Below are 9,337 nucleotides of genomic sequence, written 5' to 3'. Positions count from 1 at the left end.
GGGAAAGCCTTGTTTACATTTTATTTTCTCAGCTTGGACAGGATACAATGGTTCCAGGGGAGCTACATTCTTCTTCACCCTCTGTTTTCTGTTCTCTCCAAACCTTCTGTTCTAAAGTTCACCTGACCCTCCTGCTCCTGCATATTCTCCAAGTGTCACATGCTCTCTGACCTTTGTCCCCAGTTTTCTGTCTTCCTTCAGCCTCCTCAGAGGCCTTCCCACCTTATCTTCCCACAGTCTCTATGGTGTCTCCCAGCCCTGTACTCTCTTGCTCATTATTTAGCCTATCTTCTCCTCTCAGATTTCTTGATTCTCCTACACTCACATAGACACCTGGATTTTTGTCCTGCTTATCTCAGCTATCCCCCTAGTCCTTGGACCTTATCTTTTTATTACTATGACTTTTATCTTTCTCTAACCTCCAATCTACTAGTTGATCATTCCATCTCAGCAAGTTCAGACATCTCTGAGCTTACTACCCTTTACAGTGAGATCCCCCTCATATTCCCACTCCTTCACAGCCTCCACTTACCCCATCAGCCTGGCCTGGATTCTGTATTTCTAACCTCCTGCCTTCTTATAAACCTCCTCCATGACTTCTAACCTCCCCTTGACTTTCATGTCTTCATGTAGCCTGCCATTATCAACCTGAGCCTACTGTTCTCAGACCCAAATGCTCTCCCTGAATTTCTCACCACTTGCTGACATTCAGCCTTTCCTCTCCAGACTCCTGCTTTGTCCCTAGGCTTATGCTCTCCTCTGGTGATATTCTAAGAGCCTCTGAATCTCCAACCTTCCATGTGAAGCATGTATGACTGCAGTTCCTTCAAGGCAAGGAAGAAGATCAAAAGCCTTAAAAGTGCCTATAAAGTACCCACTCTTCTCCACAATAGCCCAAGTCCCAAACACAGCTCAAATTTCCAGAAAGCCTTGTCACAAGAAAACATATAAATGGACCTCAAAGGGATTGTGCTTGGACTAAATATAAATATTGTGCTATATTTTTGTTTGTATCAGTGTGCATGAAGACAATCCTCTGTAATTGTACTAAATACATGTTGGGAATGTTTAAAACAATCTTATGCAGTGACATCAAGAGGTTGCTAAGGAATTTTAGATAGTGACAATTAAATGGATGCAGTATCTTACATTTTATATTATATTATACTAATTATATTATATTATATTATTTGAAAAATTTATTTGCATACTCCTTTATTTATTGGTTTACATGTGCACCTGCATTTGTAAGCACATGTCAAAGTCTGAGGACTGTTTGCCAAGAATCAGTTCTTTCCTTCTATGATATTGGTCCTGGAGACTGAACTCATGTTATCTGGCTTGGTATCAAGTGCATGTAACTTGATGATCTATCTTGTCAACCCAAAGGTTGTCCCTTTCTTAAAATTGGAAATGTGGGAGGAGATGTATTATCTCCATATGAGAAGAATTTCTTTGGAGGCATTTCTGCAAGTTGAATACACATACATTGGGTCGTTACATATCTATTGATCAGGAGCAGATCTCCAAGCCCATCACTGGCTCTTCCATGTTCTGACTCAACAGCATCCTGTGTTTCAGACACGTAACCAAATGGTCACTGAACCTCACTTGGAAAAGACTCTACACTGTGATTCCCGCATTCCGGTGGCTGTCACAGCAGACAGGGTCTTACACCATGGAGGAATCACACACACTTCATGAAAGTAGACACCATAGATGTAGCCAAATGATCTGTCTATGGACAGTGGATTCATTTTCATGAAGGTTCCGTTTGGACCCTTACATGTCCACTCCCTGCTCTTCTACCCCATTGCAAGACTTGTGTTCCTCTGAATAACAGGGATATTGCCAACCCCCTGACATTGCTTGGTGGGAATGTAACAGCGGCTTCACCAAATGTGCCTCTTCTGATGCTTTGCAAACAAAGTAAATGGATTAACCAGGACCTGGAGATGCTACAACACTCTCGCAGAAATAATCCCTCAGGACCGGAAACGTCTCAAACTTACCTCTTATAACATGAAGGAGACGATGCATGGCCTCAGAGAAACCTGTTGTTCTTGTGCTAATTGTTCATAAGAAATTCACAAGGCCTTGTCCTTGTTAAAAGATTAATATAAGAACTTCAAAAAGAGAAAGAGACAAAATGTAAGAAAATTGATACCATTTACTGTTCTTTTAGCACCCCTGGGTAACTCTTCCACCATCAGCACCAACTGGACCTTTGGTGCTCATTCTAGTCACTATTAACAGCAGGCCCCCAAATCCTCAACCATCTGGCCAATTATGTTTTGTTTCACAGGAATTAATTATCCTTTGGATCAACTGAGCTTCTTTAGAGCAGCATCACGTCCATGATTTGACTCATTCACTGAACCCAACGGTGAGTGTGATCGGGCTCCACAAGCTTGTATGTCCTGAGACCTCATCACAGCTGAATCTGTGATGACAGTGCCATGTAGGACATAGAACTCAGTCCCATAATGAAATCACCTGCTGAAACCAAAACAAATACTTGATCTATCAAAGCCCTTAGTTGTGGGGATGTTTCTAAATGTAGAAATCTTGCTCTTTGGCTGCTGTGGTTTTGGCTCATTATTCGAGTAAATAGAATCATGTCAACCGAAGACATGGCTGTTGGACTTAAAGACTAGAAAATAAAGATTCATTTTGCTGTTAGCATAAACCATCATGGATATGCCTTCATCCCCACCACCCAGCATTCCTATATTTCACTTGAAACACAGCTATGTGCCTTTGTTAATACAGAGGCTGAACCCAAAAAGCATTCCTATGGCATAAAGTGAAAAATTAGTCATGGAGAAATGTTTCATCATATGCATGGCTTGAAAGACACTTCAGGTAATGCACGGCTTGAAAGACATGTCAAGTAAAGCATGTAGCACAAGCTGTTTACCATGTGCAGCTGCTAAACACTGCATTCAGGATCTTGGATCATGTGGCTTGAATTTGAGCACTGCTCATGTTGTTTTGATTTGACCGTATTACAGAAGTTTAATTTACAGAGTCATGGAGGTGGCTCTTTATGATTTATGGGGAGTTTCAGTGTTCAAAAAGAGTTTGACTTAACCTAAATATTATAAGGGTGTTCTATAAATATTCCCTAATTGATAATTATTCTGATCAATAGGTGTTTGATTTCATCTCTATTGACTACTTACATATTTGGATTTTCAATTTTCCCATTTTGTTTCTTTCGCCTTGTTTATATAATTGATTAAATCAAATTATTTTATATTGAGCCATGCTTGTATGTATGATGAATCATGCTCAGTGATGCTGAATGATATTTTTGCATATTCTTGAATCCAGTTTGACAGTATTTGGAGTATTTATTTTTTATATATTTCCAAGGTCTGTAATTTTTTTTCTTTGATGAGTCTTTATGTGGTTTGGTGACTAAAGCTTTGTAAAAGAAAATTCTCACTGTTTTTGTTTTCTTTTTGTGGGATTATTTGAGGAATATTGGAATTAAATCTCCTTTGAAATTTTGATAAAATGCTGTGTTAAAACCATCTGGCTTTATTTTCTTTGAGGGGAGGATTTTCAATGAATTTTATATTCTCTTGGATACTAGTATTATTTAAGTCATTTTTCTTTTTTATTCATTAATTCTATAAAATATTATTATAGCTCACAAAATTTGTTACACAATAATATATCATGAAAACACGATTCTTTTTTTCTTTTTCTGCCCATGTTTTCTCTCCTAACCACAGTTTGGCCATATTGTCACTTTTACACTACCCGTGAATTCCCATCGGAATGGAAGGGACTTATGGATTTTCATCGCTCACAGTGGGCATTTATTAATAGTTTAGTGGAAGCCGAGTTAAAACCGTAGACCCTGATCACTTTTCAGTGGTGCTTCTGCCTCTCCTCAGTTGGAGGGTTGTGAGGAATTTCAGAAAGTGTGAAAGGGGAAAAATGAGTCATATGCAAATATTAAAAAAACCATGGAAACCTATGAACTGGTCTCAGGTGAGCCTGATCTGAGTTACAGAGTCAGGGTTGAGAACCAAACAGAACTATGAATTTGTAGCAGAACCAGAGAGTCTGTCTTATTACCACACAAATGCATGCACAAGACTGACATACACTATTCTGAAACCTTAAGTTGTCATTCTAACCATAGAACTTCCCAACACACACACAGGGACACACACACATACACACACACATAGGCACACACATGCACACACCTACAAACAGACAAACAAACACACACAAGTAAGTACTGCTCAACACAGATAAGCATGCACAAACATACACACACAACATACACACACACACATAGTCACACACACATATACACAAACACATACACAAGCACTGCCCAACACTCACAAGCATGCACATACGTACACAGGCACATATACACACAAAGTCACACACACACAGGCACACACACAAGCACACACAAAACAAACAGCCATTTTCTTTTTGATTTTGCTCTTCTGGGGGTGCAGATGCCAACATGCAAGCAGTCTAAAGGTTTCTGACCATGCATGTGAGAGCAGGCTGCTGCATGCTGTCTTGTGGCGGTGTGTTAAGTGTTGACATGCCAGCAACAAGCTGTGTTGACATGACTCATGGAAGCCATGAGGAATCTGGTCTTGGCATACCAAGTGGAGGTCTAGGAGCAGCTGGGCGGATAGCACCAGGCATATACTAGAATGGACAAGGTCTGGCTCCCTGGACACGGACACTTACACACTTGCACACTTGCCATGCTCTACATATACTGCTTAGGGAGCTGAGCCTGGTGCCCTTCTTTGAGCCAAGTTGAAGCCACAAAGAGTGGCTTCTGCAGGGCATGAGATTTTTCACAGAAAGGTCCACACCCTGGTATCTGGGAATCTGATGTTGCTTCATCTGCTCAGATCTGTTTTTAAGTTCTGTCTGCCGCTCCCCTGCTTTCTGAGCTTAACCAACAAAAATGTGTTCCAAAAATAAGATCATCATGCTTAATCTATACCCAACAAGAAAATGGTTTCCATGTTACATTCTGTCCTACATGTACTTCATGCTTATGGTAACTAGTGGGATTTCAATGAATGGTATTAAACCTCTAAAAGAATTAAGTACTGATAAAATATTTATATAATGTTATGCCAAAAATGCCTTTAAAATCTGTAAATGTATAACTCTTTTATTAAATAAATTGTAAGAAAAAAAGTGTGTTTTGCATTGAGCTCCTTTCCTTCATCTCACCCACAGGTTTCTGAGCATCTTCCAGCCTTTCAAAGTTCACAAATCCAAACCCTTTGGATGTTCCACTTGCACTTGTCATCGGCCCAAACTTTCAAAAGCACTCTCTCATCATCCCTGTGTTCTCCAAAGCTCCTAATGAAAACCCTGCTGAGCTCTTTCGCTCTGGCTCCAAGCTCTGCTTCTCGCTCCTTCCAGGATTTAATTCATCTGACAGACACTTTACGGCCATTTTAGAAGCATTACCTTCAATTTCCCACTAGCCCATTTGTATTTCAAATTGTACAAACCCAAAGCCCTTGGAGCAATTTGCATCACAAACCACCACATATGAAAGGGTGTCCTTACCAAATGCAGAAAATGTACCATAAAAATTTTGGGGGTGGTATTCAAAGGATATTTTAGATTTTTTTTTTTGATTTTATAATGATAAATGTGTGTTCCGGGCCCAGAGCACACACTCTGCACACTGCCAGGGAGGAGGGGATGTTGTTACTCTTCTATAATGATGAATGGGTTCATTCTTAATGATGTAAAAATTCCTACGATTGTGACAAGGAACAACTCTTGGTCTTCACCTGAATCATAAGTTACTGTTATCTTCATTAAACTATTCAGCATTAATTATCATATACAACTCAAATCACACTAGAAATATTATGTTTAAAAGTCTCTCTTAAGCAGCATCATTTTTTACTTCACCCACCCCCCTGGGGTAATCACTGATTGTGAACAATACATTGGGAAAATTACCGGGTAACCCAGTGTGTTCTGTGTCTCTTACTTTTACCCAAAAATCATGCCAAGGCTTCTCTTTTCTTCCAGCACCGCTTCTTCATACTGAGAAGGAAAGGCAGTAGGGTCTGACCCGTGAATCTTGGCCACAAACTCCAACACCCTCATCTTACTAGTTTCTTCCTTAGCCCGCGGCCCCCACACAAATGCACACTGCATGGGATCCATGTTGCCCAGTGGCTGGTGTTCCAGGTACCCCTCCATCACAAACTCACACGTGATCAGCTCTCTGGGTGCACCGAAGGTGAAATGATCCATCCCAGGGTAGATGCCCATCGGGCTCAACTCTTCCCAAATGTCCTCCTTGGTCACATGGTTGCCCTTCATGAAGACGACGCCCAGGATGAGGATCAGGAGACCAATCTTGGGGAAGCTGACCTCATGGTTGCGCATCCCATCATAGGTGAGGCCTAATTTGATGAAGATGGTGTAGAAGTGGTTGATGGTGCCAACCTCCCTCACACCCAGGCCAAAGACCATCTCCATGTGCTCAGAGGCTCTCATGAAGATTTCCTGATAATGGACAGAATCTTCTCTGACAGTGAGTGCCATGATGTCACTCATGCTCAGCATCTCCCTCGCCTGGTACTTGAACAGCATGTAATTCACCAAGAAATTAACTTTGCCATCTATGGCCATGACAGACAAATCTGGATGATGTGGCGGGACGGCCGGGCCACCCTGTACCTCTCGGTGACCCAGGCCCTCGGCACAGTCCCCTGAAGAGGCACAGGGATGCTGAAGACCCTGGAAGGACTGGGCCTCCCATGTGCAGGATCTTCCTGGTTATCAGCCATGATAAGTTGACGGGAGTTACATGGTTCCTCTGCATCCCAGGGGACCTGGGCCTCCTCGCTGGTCTGACCCTTCAGACTTCCAGCCATAGGGAGATGAGATGAGGAACGAGGCTCCTCAACATGGCCGGAGCCTGCTGTGGTCTGGACTTGACAGGTTTCTTCACAGGTCTTGATTTGGTTATCTGTGTGTTCTGGACTCTTCTGAATTTGGGACATGGCAGGTGTGGAGGAGGGAAGGCAGGGAAACGAGGAACTGTATGGAAGATAAAGGAAGGGGATGGGGGTCATCTGCCTGTAAAATTCGCTCTTCCAGCAGAGTTGTGAAAGTTATGTTATGTACATTCACAAGGAAGACCTGATGTGTGCAAATTAAAAGACATACTGAGTGCCAGGCCACCCAATGTGGAATGAGCAGAGGGCAGCGAGGACACATATGTGGCTCTGTAGCAGTCACTTCTTTTCTAAATGTAGAGAAAAAGTTTCTTAATTTTCACTAGTTTAATAAACATTAAGCCACATTTTTTGCTATAACAAGACCTTTTCCCCACCAAGGTGGGTTTGAACTTCTGTTTGTGGCTGATATGGAGAAATTCAATTTTCTCTAAAGTTGTAATGCATTGTGGTTTGGGCATGCTCTGCTAGATAGTCACACATGCACAGCAAACTACATGGGGAGTAATAGTAGAACCTAATAGATTAACAAAACAAAACAAATTGGGTAGGAATAAAAGGAGGTTGGGTTGAGGAGAAGCTTGGAAAAGAAGGTGAATATGATCAAAATTTTATGAAAATTCATACTACTACTACTACTACTACTACTACTACTAAGGCTACTACTACTACTACTAAGACTACTACTACTACTACTACTACTACTACTACTACTACTACTACTACTACTAATAATAATAATAATAATACAATCCTGCTCCCAAAACTAAAACGGTAAGGCCCCTGCTTATTTGAAATGTTCAGGTCACCTGCACATAGGTCTCTGTGTGCTCAGAAGAGCTGCAGGGACATTTACATCCTAAGTGGAAATACTTGTATATTTTAAAACCTGATCATTAATAACACAAAAGCTAAGAGAAAAACCTTGTGGCAACTTTTGTTAGTTAAAAATCAATATGTTTATTTAACCTTGTCACACCGAGAAAATTCTGACTATTTCCTATGTTATGTTTTGTTCTACATATACTTTATGTTCTTTATAAATAGTACGGTTTCAATGCATACTATCAAACATTAAAAAAATCAAGTACTGACAAAAATATATTCATATATTTTATGCTAAAATTCTTTCATAATCTATACATGTTTCTCTGTTTTTTTTTAAAATAACATTTTAGGGAGAAAAAACCCTGAGCCCTCAGAGAAGCCTTGCAAGTGCTCTACCACCTGAGCCCACACAAGAGAGCCTGGAGATGGCCATCAGGGAAATGCATATCAAAACAACCCCAAGATTCCACCTCACACAAGTCAGAATGGCTGAGATCAAAAACTCAGATGACAGCAGATATTGGCAAGGATGTGAAGTAAGAGGAACACTTCTCCACTGTTGGTGGAGTTGTAAACTGTTACAACCACTCTGGAAAACAGTCTGGCTATTCCTCAGAAAATTGGACATAGTACTATCTGAAGACCCAGGTATTTCACTTCTGGGCATTTACCTCAGAGACACTCCAACATACAACAAAGACACATGCACCACAGTGTTCATAGCAGCCCTATTTATAATATTTAGAAGCTGGAAAGAACAGAGATGTCCTTCTGTAGATGAATGAATTCAACAATTGTGATATATTTACACAGTAGAGTACTACTCATTTATCAGAAACGATGACTTTATGAAATTCTTAAGAAAAAGGATGCATCTAGAGAATATGATCCTGAGAAAGGTAACCCAGTCACAAAAGAACAGACATAATATGCAGTCACTGATAATTGGATACTAACCCCAGAAAGCTCTGAATAACCCAGAAACAACTCACATGCCATATGAAACTCAAAAAGAAGAAAGGCCAAAATGGGGATGCCTCAGTCCTTCTTAGAATAAAGAACAAAACTCTCATGGGAGGAAACACAACGTTAAATAGAGAAACAGGGATTGAAGAAAAGATCACTCAGAAGCTGCCTCAACTGGGGATCCTCCACATATGCAGTCAACAAATCCAAGCAATATAGCTTGTCCAAAAAAGTAGTTCCTGGCAGGAACCAGAGAGGGATTCCACCTCAGGTACTATGCTAGAGTCATATAGATACAGCTGTGCATGCTTGCAGCTAACCAGTGGTCTGAACTTGGGGATCCCAATGAGGTTGCTAAAGAAAGGACCTAAGGAGGAGAAAGGGGTTGCAAACTCATGGGAAGATAACAACATTATCAACCAGCCAAACCCTCCAAAACTCACATCGCCTGAAACACCAAACTGTGTGGGCATTTTGAGAGACCCATTGACCCAGTTGCATATGTAGCTGAAGATATCAGTGTCTGGCATCAATGTGGGAAGATA

The 9,337-nt window shown here is 40.9% G+C and overlaps 1 pseudogene across 1 annotated transcript; it reads right to left on the bottom strand.

Moving 5' to 3' along the window:
- Nucleotides 1–6,021: 6,021 nt before the first annotated feature.
- On the bottom strand, nucleotides 6,022–7,043 carry LOC308415188 (melanoma-associated antigen B16-like; annotated as a pseudogene). The gene has a single exon. The product of its transcript is annotated as a melanoma-associated antigen B16-like (transcript).
- Nucleotides 7,044–9,337: the final 2,294 nt, after the last annotated feature.

This window comes from Micromys minutus, assembly GCF_963924665.1.
Source record: "Micromys minutus genome assembly, chromosome: X".
Classification (NCBI taxonomy): Eukaryota; Metazoa; Chordata; class Mammalia; order Rodentia; family Muridae; genus Micromys; species Micromys minutus.
The sequence above is the reverse complement of the archived record's forward strand: the minus strand, read 5'-3'. Positions and strand labels throughout refer to the sequence as shown.